Genomic DNA, 22,849 nt, shown 5'->3' with positions numbered 1-22,849 from the left:
TACCCGCCTTAACGTCGTGACGTGTGTTGCGTGGGGCGAGGCGGGGATCGAGGGGTGGTGGCGATGCATTAGAGCAACCCGACTCATTACGGCTGGCACAATTAAGCCCCAATTTCAGTCATAATGGCCGCCAATCTGGCAACAAAAACCTCGGGAAAGGTTTCGTTGGATCCTCGAGACGGTGCAGCGTATAGAGTGTATTACCTACTCTCGGCTCTGGCCGACTCGAGCCTAGTCCGAAACAGCCGCGCCGCCATCTAATAACTAATAACCCCCCAAATTCATAGGTTGCGGTCCTTAGGCCCGACTTTTCGCTCTCCGCGTCCCGTTTCCTTCCTCTTTCGGGTTGGGGATGTTCAATTACTCCGAAAGAGTCAATTCCTGGGCCCATCTCGGATCGGTTCTTCGAGAACCGACTCGTTTAAAAATCGAAGCCAAAAGATTGTCGAAATTAAAAAGTCATTTCAATAGAGTCATTTCAATTACACGATTCAATTTTACACGCACGCATTCTTTAAATCAATCAAATGAACATGGAACGCAACTTTTTTCAAAATTTATACAATAATTTCATGTCAAAACATGATAAGTATGTATCCTTTGAATCAAGCATGGTATGAAACATACAAGTACAACTGCAACCAATGCGAATCGCAATAAAATTATTGGGAAATCCTAATTCACACCAATTCTATACGTACATGTGATAATTTTCACCATTCGTCACTCGCGAAAATTTCCGTTTCAGCGTCAAGACCAGATGAGAATTTTCGCAATCGGAATTGCAGAATTGTAAGATCTTTCGTATCAGTCTTGGCGGAATTGCCGTTTATTCCGTGTGTGAGTATTTTATTTCACACGCGTGTGAGTTCGGTCGGTGTTCTTGTTTTGGTAGCGTATGCGCTTCGCTTCGCTCGACAATTTTTGCATGCCAATTCCGCCCGATGCATTGTCCCCTAGACAATGCGCCAATAATTACGCTATAAACGGGAGCCATCAATGCATCCGCGTTGACACCGCGAGATGGGCCTGAACCTCCGATTATCGATACCGTTGCACTTCTATTTTACCCTGGCCGCTATACTGCCTCGATAATTGACGGTAGTGCATCCCTTCGGAAATTTCCACCCTCTAAAACCGTTTCCATTTACGGTTGTACATGGAGAAATGCGTATCAATTTTTATAATTGGGGGAAAAATTTGTCAGGGTGAGTTGCAGAGCAAGTGTTACATTAGCTTAACAAACAATCTCGCTCCGTTCGCTCTGAGAGAAACAAACAACCGACGAGACGAGAGATAGTTTCGTGTAAATCAAGATGTGCGGCTGTGGCATCGGCTACACGGAGATCAAAGCCAAAGTGTTTAATTTAAGAGACACCGAATATTTAAATCGCTGGGTATTTGTATCAACTATTAATCACCGGCTATAGCACCAGCTTTTTTCGCCGCATCCGTTTGACATCTGCAGCAGATATACATATCCACGCTTTTTCGACAGCCATTTCTTTCCCGATACCCGCTCTTCTCGGTTCATTTTTCTAATATCAACAAGCTTTGTGCGCCGCTTCTTACGAACTGGTTAAGCCAAATACTCGACACGATTATCGTCGGTCTCATCTCAATCGTTTCGGTCTGTAACCTCCTTCAAGAATCGTAAAGAAGCTCCTCTGGCGTAAATCGAAAAAATTTTTGCGGACAGAATTTTTGGCAAACGTGAAAAATTGAATTCCATTGATTGGCGACGATAAATTGAAACTCGACCAAAGAAGCGACTGCGGAATCAGCCATACCGAACCAACCGTGCGCGTGTTTGTTCAGCGAATCTAATCACTCCCCGTAAGGAGACGGGGGGAGAAGTCGAAAACGGCGAAAGGCAACGTGTAAATGACTTGAACGAAAAATAAGCAAACAAATAGATGAATAAATATAAGTAAAAGTAACTAACTCAATGTCAGAGGTGCGAGTCTCGGCTGGCCCGAGGTCTGTTACATCCAAGTTATACGCACTGCTCTCCTCGGTCAGTGTTAGGGAACTTTAAACGGTCGTTTAGTATGCATCGAAATGCCCGCAGTGAGTACCTCGAGAGTGCTGCGCGCCAGGACAGGGACTTACTTTCCAGCGGGGCAAAAATAAAGCAAATCCGAGGACTCTGAGTGATTTCGCGTCGCCTCTGGGCCCTCGCCATGGACTCTGCACCGTCTCATTTCCCCCCCTCGCCTTCACACTAATTTTGCGCACGGAAACGTTCACGGCGTGGGTGCAACGCGCCGCGTGTTAGCAATAGTTAGAATTTTACCGGGGATTGAGTTTAACAATAATATGCAAATGTTTTTAACTCGATGAAAAGTACCTGGCCATCGTTATAACGCTAGTGCTTTTTTATACACTGAGACGAATTATCAGTTGTGATTAATATACGTAGTCCTTGAATACCTGCGTTTTTTTATCGTAACTGGAGAATGTAGTTTCGGGAATTTCGTTTCTTTTTTTTTTGTATTTATATTTAATTTTCTTGTCCGTAGGGTCGCTAGACTATTATGGTTCAGAAAGTGTGTCGTGCATGAATGTATATATTATGTTCTTATCGTCTTCCGACTTGGGTGTGTCTGTGTTTGTTTTTCAACATTGTATTCCCTTAATTCTAGCGAGGCTGGGTGATTAGACGGATATTTACAATGATTTAAATTTATAAAATATGGCCAAGGAAATGTTATTTGATTCAACAAACTAGTGGTCAACACAATAATTTGTGTTATATAGTGAAACTACATTTATTTGAACTAACAAAACGTTTCTTTCACCATATTTGGTAAATTTAACAATTTTTTAAAACTTCATGGGAGACTATTATTTTAGATGTGGTCACTCGTACTATACATTCTTGTAACTGTTGCGATAATTTGATATTGATGCAACATTAAATTGATGTTAGGGCCTTAATACTTTACTGAACAAATGTAGATAAACAAATCTATTTAAGGTTGTGATAATCAAGAAATGTTTTATTGACAACTTGTTTAGTAACCTTACAGTTATATGTTTTCTTTTATTGTGATTAAACTAATAAATTTCCGTGCGTACAAATTTACGCTATCGAATTCACTTCCGCCTACAAGGAATAAACGATCACCTGAGAGTGTAATTCGGCAAGGGATGAGATTATCTGTCGGTCGCTATTGCTAGAATAGTGACGTCACCGATAACACGAGCAACCACTTCTTATGAAAGCGCCACCGCGGAGCGACGCTCACTGCTAGTCCGACCAGCGCCGAGTTGACATCAGGCCGAGTATCGAAAGACCCCGTATCTTGGTTGAATAACAGGTAGACCATGAGTACCCTTGTTTACTTTACCGCACCGAGTTCGTGCAACCTTCTTGAGAGCATTTAATTCACGCGCTGTACTTGATTGCGCCTAGTTCGTCCAATATTTTCCGCAGCGCCTAGTTTGCGCTATTTTATCCAAACGACTCGTTCGTTTACAATCACGGATCGCATTACATTTATCGCTTCCTTTGAGTCTGGATATGTTGTATACTCACGTTTGAAAATAACCAAATTGTGCCTACATCTCTGGACAAACCTCCTCAATCAACAACGAATTAACTCTGTTTGTTTACTTTTCAGATTCTTCCGATACAGAACTACTCACGTTACAACACCACGATTATTCGTCCGATTCCAATTACTTCTCCCATCTTACCTGAGTTATGGTAATTAATTTTCAAATATTTATTTTCTTCCCGCAGACTCAGTTTGGTCCTTCAAACGATTAATCCGAGCCAAACCCTTGTCTTAAACAAGTTGTGATTAATATACGTAGTCCTTGAATATCTGCGTTTTTTATCGTAACTGGAGAATGTAGTTTCGGGAATTTCGTATTTTTTTTTTGTATTGATATTTAATTTTCTTGTCCGTAGGGTCTCTAGACTATTATGGTTCAGAAGGTGTGTCGTGCATGAATGTATATTATATTATGTTCTTATCGTCTTCCGACTTGGGTGTGTCTGTGTTTGTTTTTCAACATTGTATTCCCTTAATTCTAGCGAGGCTGGGTGATTAGACGGATATTTACAATGATTTAAATTTATAAACTGTGGCGAAGGAAATGTTATTTGATTCAACAAAGCAGCGGTCAAAACAATAATTTGTGTTATCCAGTGAAACTACATTTATTTTGAATGTGGTCACTCGTACTATATATTTTTGTAACTATTGCGATAATTTGATATTGGTGTAATATTAAATTGATGTTAGGGCCTTACTTCACCGAAGAAATGTAGATAAACGAATCTATTTAAAGCTGTAATAATCAGGAAATATTTTATTGACAACTATAATCACAGTAAACATGATGACTATTTGTTCTAAATTTTCTTGCGGCTATTGTAACAATATTCGTTTCATCACCATTTTATTTTTACAACTAAAGAAATCGAAATTTTTCTGAGTGTTATAAAAGACATGGCACCAAAGTATATGGGAATCGTACCCTCGTTGAATTTAACCAGAAATTTAACAAAATGAAAATTGGTAAAAATCCGTAGAAAGAATTATTTCTCTTTTTACAAAAGTTAATTTCCAGGTATTTATGAACCCCTTGATTCGAGAGCGATTGTAGACTCAGATTGGTATCAGATTATGGTGTTGGATTGACATCGGATGACAGCGAGACTGACACGAGATAGTGTTAAACTGTCATCAGGCGGTTTTCGTAGTGATTTTTCTTACAACGTACACGATTTTCCACGGTCCGAAGCGAAGCTGGATTTCAAAGAATCTCCCGATAAAATTCAACAAGGTGTCGAATTCCGTAACGTATGTATCCTCTAAGAGCCACGTTCATTTCATCCGCATTACCTCTACCAAAAGTCATTCAATCTGGTGTAAGATCGGGGGGTTTTATAGGTGAGAACAGGCGGGCAATACGGCGATCGCAGGCGTCGTTATGAAATAGATGAAATTGATTTATCGAGACAAAAGTCGGCTGCATGGCAGAGAGTCCGGTTACGGTGGCGGTAGAAATCGACCGGGATTTAAGAGGGACGGAATCGGGTCCATTGTACCAACACCCACGAAACGACCCACGCCGCTCCTGCCCCGCAGCGTGCGTGTGTCGATCGACACGCGTGTGCAGGTGCTGCAGAAACTGTGCGTCTACACCGATAGAAATTTTTAGTTCCGGTTACCGCTCGGTCCTCAACTATTTTCATTTTTTACCACAATAGAAAAATATAGTTCTAGGTAAAAAATGAAAATTAGTTTTCTAGCCGTTACCCGAAAGTCTGGTATCCGTTACTATTCTTTCTCATTACGATCACTGTTGCTATATTTTCTTCCAACTGTTGCGAAAATTTAATACTTGTGCAAGAATAAATTGACGTTAAAGCCTTGTTTAACTAAAAAAGTAGAGTAGACCCCAGAAACTGATTTTGCGTTGCAATAACCAAAAAAGGATCGACGATAGCGCAAAATGTTGACGCGTACCTCGTTTTTCGCAATCCCAACGATGTTCGAACAGTTTTTTTTAACGATACCTGTTTTACTGAATTTTTCTAGTTACCGTAACAAATGACATTTTTCTCAGCGTACGTATCGACGTTGACGCCGCTGACGAGGTAGCGACGATGGAACGACAATGCACTCGGTGTATCGTGATCGGTAATTAGTCCGGTTCCCATGCGGAATAATTACGCTCTCTCTGCATGCGGCGGCGCCCATCGACCTGTATTCCACCATGCATTGACTCAAACGGCCGATCAATCGAATCGCTAATCGCGGTTTTCACCGCAACGCGGAACGCGACGCAGCTGCCGCTGATGTGCTGACCCGTTACGTCACTTCCTTCCTTCCTTCCTTCCTTCCTTCCTTCCTTCCTCCGGATTTGTACCTACTCACGATCATGTCCGTAGGCTTCGGCCAGCTGTGTACCTTCTACTAGGACGGCGACGCGTGTCGACCTTTCAATCGATCCCACGTGCTCCCCTCCCCGCTCCGCTCTCGCTGATTAATTGATTCCGATCCCGCCCGTTTGTATTTCAATCATTCTTTTACGTCGATATGCTAATCTCGACGGAGACCAACCCCCAACGGCGACGCATGCCTGCTTCGTCGACGGTTTCCCTCCACTGCATGGTTTTTGAACGGACTTTTTATGAGAATTGATATTTGATACGCTATGGTTACAACGGATTCTTTTATTCATAGGGATGTGAAGTCGGGTGAAATCGAGATAAGAAACGGACCGAGGCAACAAATAGACGGGCTTTAAAAATGAAGTCGTCAAAATCATTCACTCTGAGTATTACGATTGCAACTCTCTTCACTTTGTCGTTGTGTAACAGACTAACAACGTATACGCTATTATAAGGAAATTCGAGCTCGACGCAACAGATAATCGTTATACGATTGAAGTTAAGTAAATCTTGCTCGACTGACTGCGCTATAATTATATGTCATTCTTGTGATTCCGTGTCAAGGAATAAATGTATTATGGGTAAAACTGAAAGTAGGACTTTATCTGAATTATTATTCTCGAGAATAAGAGCAAACTGCTTCTCAATCGTTCGGCGAACAGACGCTGAAAAGCGTTTGAAGACGCAACTGAGACCGCTTGAATTTTTGTACTTGAGAGCCTGATACAAAAATGTATAAAAACAAAAATTCCATTACATAGAGATAGTCTAGCGATAAATCTGAGCAAAGTCAGCTGCTCCTTGAAAAGTAAAAGGTTCAAGACTGGAGGGCGAGTCGCGAATATTTTTTCAAATAAAACGCAAAAGCAGTATACGATTCAAAGATTAACCTTGTTCGACATGAATTGAATATTTTCAAGTTTCCTTCTCTACCTGTGTTAACTTCTCCTTTTTTTTCGGTGAATAATAAATATCGTACTGTGTAAATTTTTTTTTTTAATACATTTGAGGATCAAGAATTTTCAGTAATATTATTTTTGACACATATACGGGTCGATTCATGCTGTCAATAAATATTGCAGAAATTTTACATGTCTGGGAGAAGGAATGAGTAAACAAAACAGAATAAGATTAAGTGAAAATTCGTACAAGATTAACTTGCCCTCGCCCCCGCTCCTCGCCAGCGGCACTCGATGTAAAAGCAGCAGACAGAGTAAGGCTGTACAGCAAATGGAAAATTTCATTCGTTACAGTTGTTAAAAAAATTCTAGTAAAATCGGAATAATTACAGTAACGGTTTACATATTGTTAGAATTACGATGAAATGTAGCACAAAGTAAGTATTCGGTGCGATTACAGTTGCCTTCCCTACCTTTTCCGGTTATTGTAACATTAAGTCCACCTGTTTGATTCATTCCATTTTTCAACATCGTTATTTTGCTCTACTGACAGCAAAATATCGCAATAATTGTAAATTGTAAAATGCACTACAAGTGAGCATAATAGAAAAGAATAGTGTAATCGCGCATATCTATCAACCAGATATTCTGGTTAATGCAGTGACAAAACTGGTTTCTATTTTTTACCCAGAATCACATTGTTCGGCGACGGTTGAAAATGATTATACTCAAGTAACACCGCGTAGTAACAACAACGAGAAATTTTTCTCTTTGTAATTGTACGGGTGGTCGTTGGATCGTCAGCGGTATACAATTACACGAATACGTATTAGCTACATTGTAATTGCGTCCGAGTTTCGTGAGTAATTGGAATAACGGCTGCGACTGTATGCACGGACGAATGCGAGATCAGTAAGAGTCACGTACATTACGCCTCTCCCCTTCTCTCTTTTCCGCCTAAATACACGGTGGGTTCGCGTTGCGCCACGTTTCTATAATTAGTGATGGTGCGCGTATAAGAAGATTCTTATTTTTATTTAAACTTGAGCGTCCTTGCTGCGACCGATTATACGTATATACGTGTAATGTGCCCAACGACGAGAAAGTTGCAATTCTCTCTCTCTCTCTATCTCTCTCTCTCGAGCGTCGCGACGCCGCGGCGAAGATCTCTATAATATACAGAGGCGATCGGATGGTTCTAAGTCGCAGGTGATCGAGCACGCAAGTTCGCCTTTATCCCCGGGTTACCAGGCAAGACGTCCGAGGATTTACCAATAATAATTATTACCGAATGTATTTTTTCACTCGGTCTCGTACCCTTGCAAAGTCGATCGCCCCTCTCCCCCCCGATCTTCTCTCTCTCTCTCTCTCTCTCTCTCTCTCTGTCTCTCTCTCTACAGTCGGCCCGAACCTCGTCCGATGTCCGCTGTGCGCTGCTACTAATTCATTGTCAGCCCGTGTTCTTAAAAACAAATTTATAAATAAAAATACACGGCCCCCGGACAGTGGTCCGTACACTCTATGCAACGATCGGGTCTATTCACTTCGTCGCCAAGAAGAAATTAATTCACACCTACGCGAGTCGTGTTCCTCTACCTGATCTCTGTAGGCAGGCGTAAGACACCGCAACGATGAACGGGAACATAATACCGTGGCATTCCAGCGGTTGCAGGAATCAACGCCTTGACTCACCGTCGGCTCTTTACACCAGCTACTCTAGTGACATCGAACTGTAACCACTTACTGTATTTAGAATCCTTTAACCCAGATCGAAAGTCACACCGAAGGTATTTCAGTCGCTTGTACCTCTCACGTTATTATACGTTATACACTTAATCTCGCACGGGTTCACTAGCCGGAGTACCAAAATGGATCGGTCGGACCATTTCTCAAAGATTTTCGATTCGACGACACCTCTTTGATCGCTGGGTATTACACTGATCCGAGGAGCCAGATAATTCAGTTCAATCAAAAGGTACCGGAAAACTGCGATAATCAAACTTCGATCAACGGCTCGTCTAAGTTAAGCTCATTCAATTAGCGAACGATTCTTCGTCGTTCGCTAATTGTCAAACATTAGCTTTCTCAGACTCGAAAGTACCCTTTCGGTCACCGGGGATCCACGCTGATCTTAAAAACCGAAAGCTTCAATTCCAAGTTCAGATCATTATATAGCCGCGGACGATTCCCCGACAGTGAGAGTGTGAGTATAATATGACTCAAAATTTGAATCGTCGGAAGGACGATCGGGGGTACGTAAGAAAGTAAAAGAGAGAGAGAGAGAGAGATATGGTGGAACGTTGGTCTGTGTGCAACTAAACCTGGCTCAGTTAATTAGAGACGAAGGCAGAGCAGAGAGAGGATGGAACGTGTGTGTGTGTGTGTGTGTCCAGAGAAGAATTACGGAGTGCCCCTCGCCTCCCCCGCTTTCCGACGACTGCTCTCCTTCCCTCCCCCTTTCACCCTCTCCTCGCACTCTTTCTCCGTCGGTTTCGTTATACCAGCAATTCCTCCTTTCCTTCTCGCTTATTTGTGTTTCCCTGTGTTTGTTTAATCAGGCGCAGAGCTCAGTCTTCATTACCCGCACTAATTTATCTACCCTGTCGTACGCCTCTGCAGTCTGGCCTCATCCTCCGCCGCGGCCACCGCCGCCGCCGCCCCTGGGGGTTAAGAGATTCCCCACCAGAGCTTGCAGCATGGGATGGCTTACAACGACGAGAACCGCTGTGGACACTTCGCGTCGCGGGTTTTCCGCTTTGCACCGATGCTATCGACGGGTGTAAAAAATCTCTGAACTTGGCGGCCGTCGGAGAGGGAGGGGTCGGGGGTGGGAGGAAGAGCGTCTTTCAGACCGAGTCTTCATCACAATTACAGATCCCCGATCCCGGACTCCCCCTCCCCCCCCCCCCGTTCGGAAGGGTGACTTCTGGGTCCGGATATCGATGGCAATATTCGTTAAGTCTCGGAGCCGACTTATTTGTCGGCGGATACGTCGCGGCGCGCGAAGCGGGATCACCGCGTCAATAAGGTGTTTGTTTAATTTGCGGATTCATCCGAGGCTCCGCATCTCCTCCCCGTCGTTCGAGCAGCGGCGCTCAACCCTCGACGAAGACCGAGATGAAGGGGTTCCTGGGACACAAAGCGCCGGGAGTACGGCGCCAATTACGTAATCCGGGTGTCTTCCGTCATTTTAGCGTTGAAATCCGGGCGTCGAGGGCAAGCCCTGACACCCTGACGAAGGATCCCGGGATCCGGTCCAATATAGCATAATACGCAGGGCTTAGCTGATATTCCGGCGGCGTCCTCGTCTCGCCCGGTTCGCCCTCTCGCTTCCTCCTCGGGAGGAAAGTCCCGCTCCTCCAGGTCCGGCTGGGCACGGTGGTCAGTGCTCCTTACCAGCCCGGCTCTGCCGGGGCCGCGTTGGTGGCGAGTCTGTTCTTAATTAACGCCCGCCTCTTTTGCTGCAGCCCCCGTTCAGCCCCGCTCAACCCCCGGCCGCTGCCCGGCTGCCGCCAGTAATGAGGGTGGTTCCGCGTATGCGTTCGTCGATGAAACACCCCCACAACCAGCGGCGTCGTCGTGACCTAGATGAGACGCGGGCTCCGTCTAGCTAATTCCTTTCTTCCGCACTGACCGCCGGAGTAACTATCACGTCTCCTCGCTATCCCCCCCCTCGTCCTTCGTTATGTGTAGATACGTACCTACTATCCACTTTCCTCCTCTCTTTCTCTCTCTCTCTCTCTCTCTTCGCCTCTGTACCTTTCGGTCTGGAACGTTTTTTTTTTCTCATTACATTGTATCCTCAACCTTCGGCAAATTTTTTAAGCTACAAATTTCGATTCGACTCGAAATTGGAGATAGTTGTTATAGTTTGAACTGCGATACGAAGATCCTCTCGTTTCCAGTTCGTTGGATCTTACGATTTATCAGAAATTTGTTCTTCAATTTGATTACGTTTTCGAATCGAACCTCTACAGTCGAATTTTTACAAAGAACAGAGCTTGGTACTTCTTAACATGAAATTCATTCTAAGGAAGAATCTTAGGAACTGCGAAAAAAAAACACGTTCTTTCAACACTTGCCGTTCTGTACATGCAAAAGACCAAGAAATTATTTGTCTTTTTTTGCTTTTCGTGCGATAGGGATGAAAATATAAGCGTAATTAAATCTGTACGAGCATTCCAGGGATTTGGAATTTTATTTGGTCTTTGCGTATACCGGAGTGAAAATGTAAAAAAAGAACGTTTTCTTGAGGATATATCTTAAAAAGAATTTGATATTCGGAAGGATCAGGCATTTTTACACAAAAACACATTAGGCAATTATTTACTCTAATATCAGGAAGGCCTAAGAATTTCAAGACAGAGGTTTAAACCAGAAGCGTGTTAAGATCGATTAACGCGTTTAGTGCAAACGTTCAGACCAAAGGGTATAAAAATTGTATGATTTTCGTATCATGATGTAGACCATCAACGTAAATTCAATTCGCAGCCAACGAGAAATTTCTGCACCAAAAGGCTGGTCGAAAGTTGATAGATCGGTCCATGTATCTGATTATTATATCAGCTCGGAAATATGTCAAACTTTCGTTTTACAGTTTCTTAAGAAATTCGTCATTGTCGCAAACTTTCTCAATATCTTGAGATCTTCGGTTGCGAACGTCTTATCATTGCTTTTGATCGTTTCCACGTTTGACCTTTTCATTTTTCATCCTCAAAGTTGGAGACAAGCTAAGGAGAATACGTCGAAAGAGAAACATGACGAGTTTATTCGAACGTATCATTAAAAACTTTGCCCTCAAGGCCGGCGGATTTCGAGTTGTGTTCAATGTCAAGATGCGGAACGAATTGTTCCGAGGGAAAGGCAAAACGAGAAGAATTTTGCAACAACCCTACCGATCTAAACGTCGAATTTTGTCTCGTTCGTTGTTAAGGTTCCCGCAGCCGATTCACATACGCATTATAAAGGCAACAAAAAAATTTTCGCTCAACGCGAGGTGGGCAAGACGTAGCAGGTATCACGATCAGCGAATGCAAAATTGGATAATTTCTTAAAGAAAATGAATTATTCGAAGCCGTGTACCGGCGTCCGTCACGGGGGTAAATTACACGCTGTCAGGAAGCACAATGAATTGTCGTTGTGCGTTTGGTAATCATATGTCTGGGGGGCGAGAGAAGGAGCCAGCGTATAAGGAGAGCGGCGAGGGGCGAGGGGGAACGGGGCAAATGACCGCTAACACGACAGCCAAACTACAACCGTTATTATAATTCCCGCTTTCGATTGAATTCGTTTCTAAGCTTTCCCCCCCCCCCCCCCCCCCTACGTTAGCTCTGGCGATCCGACTCTCCTCGTTGTGAGGGGGAGGGGGGGTTGAATCTGCGGCACGCAAAAGAGAGAGAAAAACAGCGGAAAGAAGTCGGCCGCGATAAGGCTGAATGTGAAAATAAGTGGAAGCGGGTAATAACAACGGGGATAACCTTTTAATTATAATCAGGAAAGGGGGGCGATGGCGAATCTCTTCTTACCTCCGCGTCCCGACCGAAAAATACACACGCACACAATCAGGGCGGTAAAATAATCAGAAGAACGGAGGATCTCGGTGTGCCCGGGGGCGGGGGGTGGAGGTGGAGGTGGAGGCGCGTACGTTCATTGCGTGACCCAATCTATGTAATCACATAGAGCCTGCACAGCTAGCCGGTCGATACCGCAGCTATATGTCAGCGTATACTTTCTTCCACAAGCCGGCATGCATGTGGCGAGTATCGTCGCAACGCGGTCAGTCTTCGAATCGTGCACCAGCTGTGTCCTACGTCTCAGTGCCCGAGAGGCAGTGTACATGTCTGCGAAACGCGTGATCTCTCTATTATTCAGAGCCTCGACTTTGGGTGGCGAACTGCAAAGCTGCGGCGGTTCGTTGGGGAATGGCACCTGTATTGTTTTACAAGTGCGGAAAGTTGGTGATTTCCGACTAGTGAGGAGTTTGCGGCGTGAGCTAAGGCGGGCGCTGTAGACGCAAGAGTTGGTATATATTGTCCATCCGCACGCTTTTTTTCCGACATCTGTGAAGGAGAGTTTGATTTTAGAAGCAACCGAATATGGGATAGTAATTTGAAAGAAGGGTTTTCAAGAGCTACAGAGGCACAGGCTTAGTGAAACCTAACCTAAACGCGCAAGCTTCGGGTTGAACTCAGACCAACGACGTCACTTGCGATGCGTGAAATTAGGTTATCGAAGGTGCGCATGCGCCAAGAAAGCCTTAGTGTGTAAAATTGAAAAGTTGAACCGAGCACATGCGCAACAGTCGTATTATCGCACTGTTCAGAAACGTGGCAATTTATGCACGCTACGCAGGCTTCGAAATTTAAATGTCCACGCATGTGTTAGAAAAAACTGTTTTGTGAAGTATCATTATTATTGAGGCTTGTAAGTATTCGGACGAAAGCATTTGCCAATTGGGGCGATGTTGCTTTGCGATAGTTTTTTTTTTGTTTTCTTCATCAGCTTCAGGACGTTTTTTTTCTGAACCGGAACCATTCGTCATGCGTCTAGAGTGCACTAGCGTCGTGTCGTGCAAGACGGACAGCGATTATTGTCTCATTAGGTAATTATACACGGTCAATGATGCCGCTGCAGGGCTTGGATTGTACGATCCCGCCAAGCTTGAAGATGAATGGGTCCCACCGTCTGAATGAAAACCTCAAAAAAAAAAGAAGAAAACGAGACTGTTTTGAAAATCTCGAGCGACGTTACTCGCGAGTAATTTGAGGAGAGGTTTTATGGTTAATACTTTAAAACTGATTAAACTCTAGGGTTTTTACTTTTAAATTCTAAGCTTTTCGTAAATAACCACGCAGATAAAATTTCACTCATAGTTATCACCAGAATGGGTTAAAAATAATTTAGTGTAGATTATACAGTACAAGAAATGTTCGTCAGCAATAGCATTTCCGTCTCGTAACTGTACCACGAATGCAAGATTCCGTAAACATATTTCAAGAAATTCGTGGGAATCCGGTGAGTGGTCAAAACGTGCTCGATAACGTCGGAATCGGATGAAAAGCACGAGTGTCTAATCATTTTTACCTACCCTCAAGTATCACCTAAAATTGTTATATTGTCTTAGCCTCTTTTATTCGAATCTGCTCATCGCCAAGCTGATTTCCGTCACATACAAGGGATGTAGTCGCGTTCGCGTTCTCCGTTCTTGGCGCTACGAAGATTGCCGGCGACTTTGCGTCCCCCTTTTCCTAACTTTTGACTCGGACGGTGATGCCGAATCATCCTGAAACGAGGCTGAATTTGGTTCCCAGCCTCGGTCCCCCTCCCGAGTCGCGGCTCGGTGGAGGAATTGCTTAATTAATTGATCACGCCTCGTCCAACGGTCCTCTGCGGTCCCGTATATCCTGCCATCCACCGCGTCCTCCTCCTCTCCCGGACAGAAGAAGCGTGAAAGAGGCCCCAAAATCGGCGACTCGCATCCCCTGCGCGCGATCGCCCGCAGACAATGGGGTGGTTTGACGGGCAAAAAACGGTCCAACTGTTCGTCCTCGAGGGGTTCGAGGGGCGGACGCGGACGAGGATCCGCTGGGGTGCGAGACCGCGAGAGCCGATATTTGCGAGGCGACGCTGTACAACAGGTTTTGCCCTTTGTTTCAGCCGGAATTCCCATGCCGACCGGTGCCCGCCGCCGGTCGTCGTCCATCCGTTGCGGGGCGAAGGAAACCGTCGTCCTTTAGTCGGGAGGAAAGGGACGTCGAAGACGGCGAGGCGGCGCTGCGGCCAGTCGATAAACGCCCGGCAGTCTCTCTTCCTTGGCCGGATGCGGGGTTCCCCTGCAGACGCATCCGTTCCGTTCCCGCGTTCCCTCGTCCAGTCCAACTGGACGGGCGCGCGCGCGGATAACAGCAATTAACCCCCGTTAATAGAGACGATTGTGATTAATTCTCGAAGTTAATGACCAGCTACACGTTGCGAAGGCATATACGCGCCATGGAAAAATTAGAGACCATGATTCCTCCGGTCCGTCTTCAGGGCGAACGGAGCGAGAGACCCGCAGACCGGGCGTCGCGCTTCGCTGATCTTTCAACCGGCAATCACTCGCCTTACTTGTGGGACTGGGAAGAAGGTGCTCGCTGCTATTCCTCTCCCTCTCTCTCTCTCTTACTCTCTCTCGCTCCGCATTGCGCTCCTCGCCCCCGCGTCTCTTTCTCGGGACTGCGGTGTACGTACGTATGTACGTAGGTAGGTACTTTCACAAATGAAGACCTAGGATGCAAAGTACCATCTCGGATAGAGTCGACTTTTGGGAGGAGAATTCATTTCCCGGTTATACCCTCTACCTGTACTTTGCTATCAGGATATTGAAGAACCGGTTCGAATACGTTTTTCTTTTTATTTGATCATTTTTTTTTTTTTTTATTTCTCTTTATTCGTCGTGCGCGTAAAGCTACGAGTCGCTTTTACCCCAATTTCCTTGCCCCGCTATTTCTTTATTCATCAAAGTTTAGCGCCGTATTATAGATCGTGCGTTGTCCTAGATTAAATTTATTTCGTAACACAGCATTATAGCTAGATTCTCGCTGGCGGGTTCAGAACCATGTTTCTAGTACCATTTATTAATACTCGGACATAAGCATTTGAGAATAGATAAATTCTACGTATTAACAGCAATAATTCATTGTTCAGATTCTGCACTCTCGATCAGTTATCTCAATTAAACTGGCAATAATCGTCTTCAGAACTAGTCGGCTTTGAATTTAGAATACGAGGAGAATTTTTTTTCAAATATCCAAGAAAAATTGTCTCAATAATTGTAACTTATTCGTGACAGATAAGTTTTGGATCGAGTATAAAACTTTGTACCTTGGTTTATATTTATCTCTCGCACCGTCAGATGCTTGCAAATTTCTTCTCGACTTGCTATTCCGTATTGAATACGCAATAACAGGATGAAACTGAAATAATAAAATTGGCAGGTGAAAAAATTAGATTCGTGAACCGTTATCGGATCGCGATCGTAAATTATTACATAATCAAAATGATGATCCGTTTCTTATTTCTCCCCTTACTTCGGTCGGTTGCCATATATTTTTCACACCTCAAGTCCGATTAGGTAGGTACAAAGTACGGCGTGTAGCGTAAATACGCGATGTCGAATCTACTGCGTCCAAATAAATATGCGTTACACCTATAAAGCGGGCAGGAACGGATATAATACCTCGAGGAGGAGCCTGCGGTGTGGCAAGAGCAATGAGCTCATCGTCAGAGACCGAATTTAACCTGAGCCGAAGCATTTAAAAATAATTCGTAATTATCATTATTATTAATAGTTTGCACGCTCAGCAACCACTCGCAAGCTGTTCTCCGGCCTCGGGTCGAATCTGATCTTCGACGATGAGTCGTGACCGTATAATTCAAAGCGCGGGCGGCTGTTATAAAATTCACCACCCGACGCGCCGAGCATCGATAATAATTCAAGAAATATGGGAAAACCAAGAAACAGACACGCGGTCTTTGATCGGACAATAATTCAGAATAATTATTACGTTTTATAACATTTTTTCCATGTCTCCTTAGCTTAACGGCAGAAAAGATTCAATTTTATGATTTCTTAACGATGAATCTTGTCGAAAGCACAAACCTCCGGGTTACATCGAACAAGTTTGAGCGTTACTTGGCAATTGTCGGTAAATCGAATGGTTTGAATTATTAAGAAAAAGCTAATTTATTACAGTTTGGTAGAATAAAACTTGGCCCACAAACAAAATAAGTGTTCGTTTGTAAAAAAAGTTCATTCGATACTGATCTGGCACTGAAAAATAGGATAAAGTAGCGAGTGCCAAGCAGGTGTTGCATGAAATTCTTAGAAATTTCAAGAACCTGAGTCACCAGGACTGGTTGTTGCATATTTAACATTCTTTCAATGAAAAAACACAAGGAGACAAAACGATCACGGAATTTATTTAATGATTTTATAAATATCAGTCATCACCACTGAAAAACGATGATTGATTCAACGAAAATAACCAATATTCAAATTGACTGATTCGAAATTGTGACGGATCAGCCGTAAAAGAGAGAAACATTTATTCAATGATATTTCTGTTTTGAATATTTCATTGCCTTCCAATTTGAAGCTCCTTGTTAACTATTTTTGAATCCTAATTCCAAGAACAGACAGATAAATTCTTAGCAGTAGTTGTTGTAGAGTAGTCTTCAATTTATACTGTTATTTTCCATCGTAACAGAAAATATCGTTCTGGGTACAAAATGAAAATGACATTTTAAGCTGTAACCAAAAAATTTCATACCTACGTGCTGCGATTCTTTTTGATTATAGTCACAAGCATTATATTTCATTGTAACCATTGGGATAATTCGATGTTTTGGAACGAGGATGAATTGATGTCAAGTCCTTATTTGACAGGAAAAACATGGCATTGACAACTATGATTACCTTAAACAGTAACTCGTATCACATTTTCTTACGACATTGTTAACATCAAGTCCGTTAATGCAACGATGCTCATATCAATGGCATATTCTGTCGATTAATTCTAAAAATAAGTGAAATTTTTCGCGACCAAAATTCGCCGTTCGATAAAATATCATATATGAAGCGAACGGAACGAAGGAGACATTTTTTAACATCGCCAACGACGCAGGGGAGAAATTTCCCCCTGTTTATGCGAGCACGGAATATGCGGTTCTAATCCGGTGTGCAGGGCCCACACACGTGGGTCCCCGTTTGCACGCGGGGGTAGGGGGAGAATTCTGGTGTGTTTTTTCCACCGAGTTCCTCGTCGAAGTATCGATTGGGTTCGTATAATAATTACCTCTCCTACATTAGGGTCCCCCTTCCTCCCCTCCCCGCCCCGGTCTATTAGACTAGACGATTCCCGTCGTCAGGGAGCGATCGAGCCAGCCAGCTAGTCGGCCTAGGCCAGCAGCAGCTGCCCAGTCGCGGTGCCCTTCTTAATTAATTATTTAACCACGCCGTGAAATAAATATTCATCCTGCACCGTCAGCGCCGCCGTTAATAATGTCGGATTATATTTTTGGAGTCGGGGTAGATCGATAGCCGGCCGCATCGCTTGTCTGCGTTTCAGTCAATGTGGAAACGACTTTTTCACGTCATGGTAACGTCTTTTTTCATCTCGAACACGGTTCGAACGTAACGCGTCCTGCTGCGTTTAAAAATTCTCACCAAGTCTCAAGTTTACTAGAATTTTTTGCTCTCAAATAACGGGTTGGATAAATTTTAATGAGCGCAATTTTTGTAAAACAATCGTGAGTATGTACGACCTTGTACATCTTGCCATATTTAAAAACGGTAATGCTGTTTTTTTTTTTCGAGTACGAACAGCCTGAAGCCCTTATCAAGATCCGGACTTTTTGTAACTTTTTTTCAAAACAGCGGATTCCTGAAGCTGACCTTCCAAGGTTTCCAAAAACAAACGTATTATTATTTGTATTAAAACAAAGCACGCATCGCAGTACCTACGCAATTATTTTGTAAAATTCCGTGAAGAAACTGGGATAAGTTTACCCAATGACGTACCGTTTAAATGGAAAAGAGTCACACGGTGTGGCCACTGTTAGACTTGGACGAAATATCTTATGCTTCGGGAGGATTTTTTTCTGGGGAAAAACCGATGATTGGGAATTGTTCGATCAAAACAAAAGAAAAGCAAATCACGATCGTCGTCCGATCTGAAAGCAATTACCTTAAAGTACACGAGTGCGCCGTAAAAGCGAGGGATTAATCGTGGGTGGAAGGAAAAGTGGAGCGCAAGTCGGTGAAAAGTCGTGAATAATAACGCATGCTGGAAAGTGCGCTGCTGCGCTAACTAACTGCGTGGCTCGCTCTCTTCTCTTCTCTTCTCTTCTCTTCTTGAGCGGTCGAGAGAGCTTACAAGTCGGATGGCGTGAGTGGGTGGATGCCAGTCCGCGGGTATTTCTGTATCTAATTATAATCCTGGACGAGGGGAGCGAAAGGAGCGATGTGAGGTAGCGGAGTGTAGATCGGCTAAAATTAGACTATATAGTCTGCACGGCGTTATTTTATATTTCACCTCTCCACCCCCCCCCCCCCCCGTTCCCTTCTCATCACGCCCTCCTTCTGCTTCTGCTTCTGCTTCATTCCTCCCTTTTGCTCTCAATTTGTAACCGAACACTCGGTCCTCCTCGTCTAACACGTCGCCCCCGACGCGCCGCGTTATATATGCATCACATACGGTCAAAATAAGGAGAAAAACAAATCCACGCTACATAGCACGGACAGATACCGTAAGATCATAGTTTCCTTTAAACAATTCATTTCGGTTCAACGAGACGAGCTTTTATCTCCATGCTGAAGCGTGTTTCTGTCTCTATGATTGACTCGATTTGTAGGTTCAATTTTAGAATCTAAAATAATACCGCACCGCAATGATTAGTCGTTTTCTTTTTAAACTTTGCGACTGGTATAGTCGGATGACAAATGTACAGGTACGCATTCGTCCGGATTTTATACCGGCTACAAACGTTCGCTGTGACTCTGGCTGTAAACCTTCAAGCTCTACGGATCTATAGTGCAGACGTTTTAATCCACTCTCAATCGAACGTCTACATTCAATGAGACTGTTCCGAATCCCTCGTCAATTTCACCACGAAAAGAAGCATGGACTGCGGTCAGCTTGCTGTCCGCTGAATATGTGAACGTGCATATGTCGAGAAATTATATCGAATGACTGTGGCGCCTTTCACCGTCACATGGTACGATATCGGGAGTAAGCTTGAAAAAGGAGACCCTAGTTTGGTTGAAAAAAAAATCACTACATTTGATTACTGAAGAATTTCAGCATCGGAACTTAATCGTTGTATTACAAGAAATGCAAAGATTTTTCTGACGGTGTGGAAAAGCGGAGAACGAAAGATGAAAAATAAAAAAAAAAAAAAAAAAAAAAATGTCCGCGGGGATCAGAAATGAAGGAGAACACGGGAATGATATATAGACGCCCACCTGCACGGGTTCGCCGATCATTCAGAAGGCTGGATCGATCGAGAGCCCTCGTGTAATTTGACTGAACGAGTGCAGGAATAGAGGAGAGGGTGGAGGGATTAAAGCTGGGCGCTTTGTTCAACGTCGCGGTGAACAAAAAGAAGGCTGGAGCTTTACACGAATAAAGAGAGAGAGAGAGAGAGAGAGCGCGGGATAATATTCGTAGAAAAATAATAATAAAAGGAGAAAAAGACTGACAGCTTGTGATTAGGCGCCGTAGGAATAATAATCACGATAATGACAGGTTTACACCCCTGGCTGGAGCCCTCCCCCCACCGCGGACCACCTTTCGACGGGGGGGTGGAAGGGGCAGGGGTCGGGGGATTTGTTGGGTTAATTGTTGTGTGGCGTGTGGCGTGTCCACGTCGTGCGTCTGCCGCACGCAAATGTCACTGCAAGGCACCGAAAAACCGTATTCTTGTGTAACAGCGAGGCAAACACCTCGCGAGGCAAGCGAGCGAAGCACGTTGCTGGCCCAGGAAGATGTTGCTCGAAGGGAAAGAGAAAGGGGGCCGAAAAACTACGAGGAGAGAGAGGATTCCTTGTAATCTCGGGTTAATAGCTGCACGGCTATACTTACGACACGCATCGCACATGCGTGCCGTGGATGGACCGTCAAAGCTTTTCCCCCTCCCCCCCCCCCCCCTCAACGACGCTTTTGACGTTTTTACAAGGTTAAACGGATCCTCTCATCCCGCTGTCCGCTCTGACTGACTATTCAGAGACGTCAATCTGGCAGCTCGGCACGCGTTCGTTACAGGCCGGAAAATTCCTGGTGAATTTCAGTGTCCGAATGTTAATCTTGAAAGATCGGGAAACGTTTCAACGATCGTTCACGGAGAGATGATTTTTCTCTGGCAAAAAAATTATCCCACGCGCCGTGCGGCTTGGTGTAGGTATCTGATTGAAATCAACGGAATTCCACGCCGCTGGTCCAGTGTATTACATAAATATAAATAGCCGCGGAGTGTTCGGGGGTTTCCTTTTTCAACCCGGTATCGCGGGGATAGGAGCGTAACTATTTCCTAAAAGAATTCGGTGGCGGTCTTGATTTTTTTTCCGTGCTGTAAACAAAGCTCTATAAATAATTAGAACCACCTCGGAAGTTGGGCTAATAAGTTTTACGGCCTCCCCGCACGCCTCCGATCCTCCGCGGCTCCGATTCTTCTGATACATCAATTCTCAGTCGCGGCTCTCGCGACCGGCTAGTAAAGTTCGTGATCAAACGGTCGGCGCAGCGGGAAAAGAAAAGAAACAGATTCGAGTCGAACCCGTTTCGGTTGATGGCCTGAAAACACACAAACTGGAACATCGCGTCAACGGGTCCACATCAAAGCGCGAAGGGATGCTGCGAGTCGCTGCGAGTTGCAGGGTCGCCTCGGCTCTCGAGGTGCATCACGGCACGGATATAAGTAACCTCCGGATTTTGTGATCCGTTTGTAACCAGCGCCCGGCGCTCATAAGGGCGTCATTAAGATTATATTTAGGTGTCATAAACGAAGATATGCGCCGGTTGCGAGCCAACAACTCGACCCCTCGCGGCATTGCGGCGCGTACAAACGCAAAACGCGCCGCGGATTTTCCCCCGCGGCGCGAATCGAGCCCGAGGAAAATACGCGGACTAATTGCCGGGCGACGATTCGGCGATGGGGGTTGGATTCTGGGAGGCGCGATGGACCCATTTTGAGATTGGACAAGGGGTTGGATGTGCCGGGTATGCAAAGCGGGCGGTGAATTTCGAGCGGTCCTGCGCAGAGTGCGGCCCTCACCTCGTGCTCGTTGAGCTGCGATCCTCCTCTCCGCTCCCCCGCACCTTTCCCTCTTCCCGCAGCGAGACTCAACGCGCACAACACTGCAGCGTGGGGTATTTTACTTGTTACACGTAAAACCCGTTGAGCGCCACGGCGCTATCCGCACCGAAACACCGTGCAGAGGGTAGGTACAGCATGCGAGGAAACCGCACGTAAAGCGCAGCGCGAGCTTGCCCTTCGAAAAGCTCGCATCACACGGGATTGACAGTTGGCCGCGCGATTCTACTCCGAGCGTTTCAAAACTGCGTCGCGCACTCCGTGGTCCGGTGTTTGTTTTCTTTCTTATTTTTTGTCACGGACGTACGATCGGGCCCGCGACTTCCGGTCCTAAGCTTTCGCCGGTCACGGAACTCCTCGCACTCTCGACGAAACCCCCGCGGTCTTCCGAAGCCTCGACGCTCCGCGTTCTTAAATCCGTTTTCCTCGGGAACGCGGAAAAGAGAAAATGGCTGCTCGCCACTCCGCCGCGCCTCGACTACTGACTTGCCTCCCTCGTTTCACCGCGCACACACACATTTCCGAAGCACGCACGCGACCACGCGCCAACACACACTCCCCCGCATCCCATGCACGCTACCCCCGCGCACGTGTTTGCGCGCAGAACAGCTGACTGCTCTGACACCGCCGCCGTCAACTCGCGTTCGAAATTCAAACGCGGCCGCGAACGCGTTCGAAGAACGAACGCTCGTCTTCGCCTGCCCGAATCTTTCCTGCGTTCAAAAAACTCATCCGTTTCTCAGCGGCCTCGCGTCGCAGACGCGGACGAACCTCGTCGTCGGCCGTTTCGATTCCCGATCCAACGGTTCTCGATGCATCGGCAAACGAAACTCGTTCGGCATTGGAAACGCGGTGGATGCGAGAGTCTCGGACGGATTCTCGGCTGATTTCACGTCTGCGTCGAATCGGTGTAACGAGAGCCCCTGGCCTAGTTTGCGCTCTTACCGCCTCGCGACGCTCTCGTCAGTCAGGGGTGAACATGGCTGCCCGCCCGGCACGCGCAAACCCCTGATCAATATTTTCTACATATTTTACAGGTTTTCCTTAATTACGCGTATTTCGACGTCCACCTGCGGCACCGCTCCACCCTCCGGCTTTCATCGCACCGTTTCACCCTCGTTTCTCCTTGTCACTGCTTCGCAGGATTATAGAACAGCCCATTATCACCCCGGTTCTGTTCTTCACC

The 22,849-nt window shown here is 45.2% G+C and overlaps 1 protein-coding gene and 1 long non-coding RNA gene across 3 annotated transcripts in view; one reads left to right on the top strand and one right to left on the bottom strand.

Moving 5' to 3' along the window:
• The window catches only part of LOC124177497 (zinc finger homeobox protein 4), a 207,884-nt gene extending 185,756 nt beyond the window's left edge, over positions 1-22,128 (bottom strand). For both annotated transcript variants that reach the window (XM_046559908.1, XM_046559906.1), the window contains exon 1: positions 21,625-22,128. The gene's annotated coding sequence lies outside the window, so the exon portion shown is untranslated. The remainder of the gene's footprint in view (positions 1-21,624) is intronic.
• LOC124177498 lies at positions 3,267-4,229 on the top strand. Its single transcript, XR_006869620.1, has 3 exons — positions 3,267-3,323; positions 3,627-3,712; positions 4,046-4,229. It is a non-coding gene; the product is annotated as an uncharacterized LOC124177498 (long non-coding RNA).
• Positions 22,129-22,849: the final 721 nt, after the last annotated feature.

This window comes from Neodiprion fabricii, chromosome 3 (assembly GCF_021155785.1).
Source record: "Neodiprion fabricii isolate iyNeoFabr1 chromosome 3, iyNeoFabr1.1, whole genome shotgun sequence".
NCBI lineage: Eukaryota > Metazoa > Arthropoda > Insecta > Hymenoptera > Diprionidae > Neodiprion > Neodiprion fabricii.
Note: the sequence above shows the minus strand (reverse complement) of the source record. Positions and strands in the feature narration are given on the sequence as shown.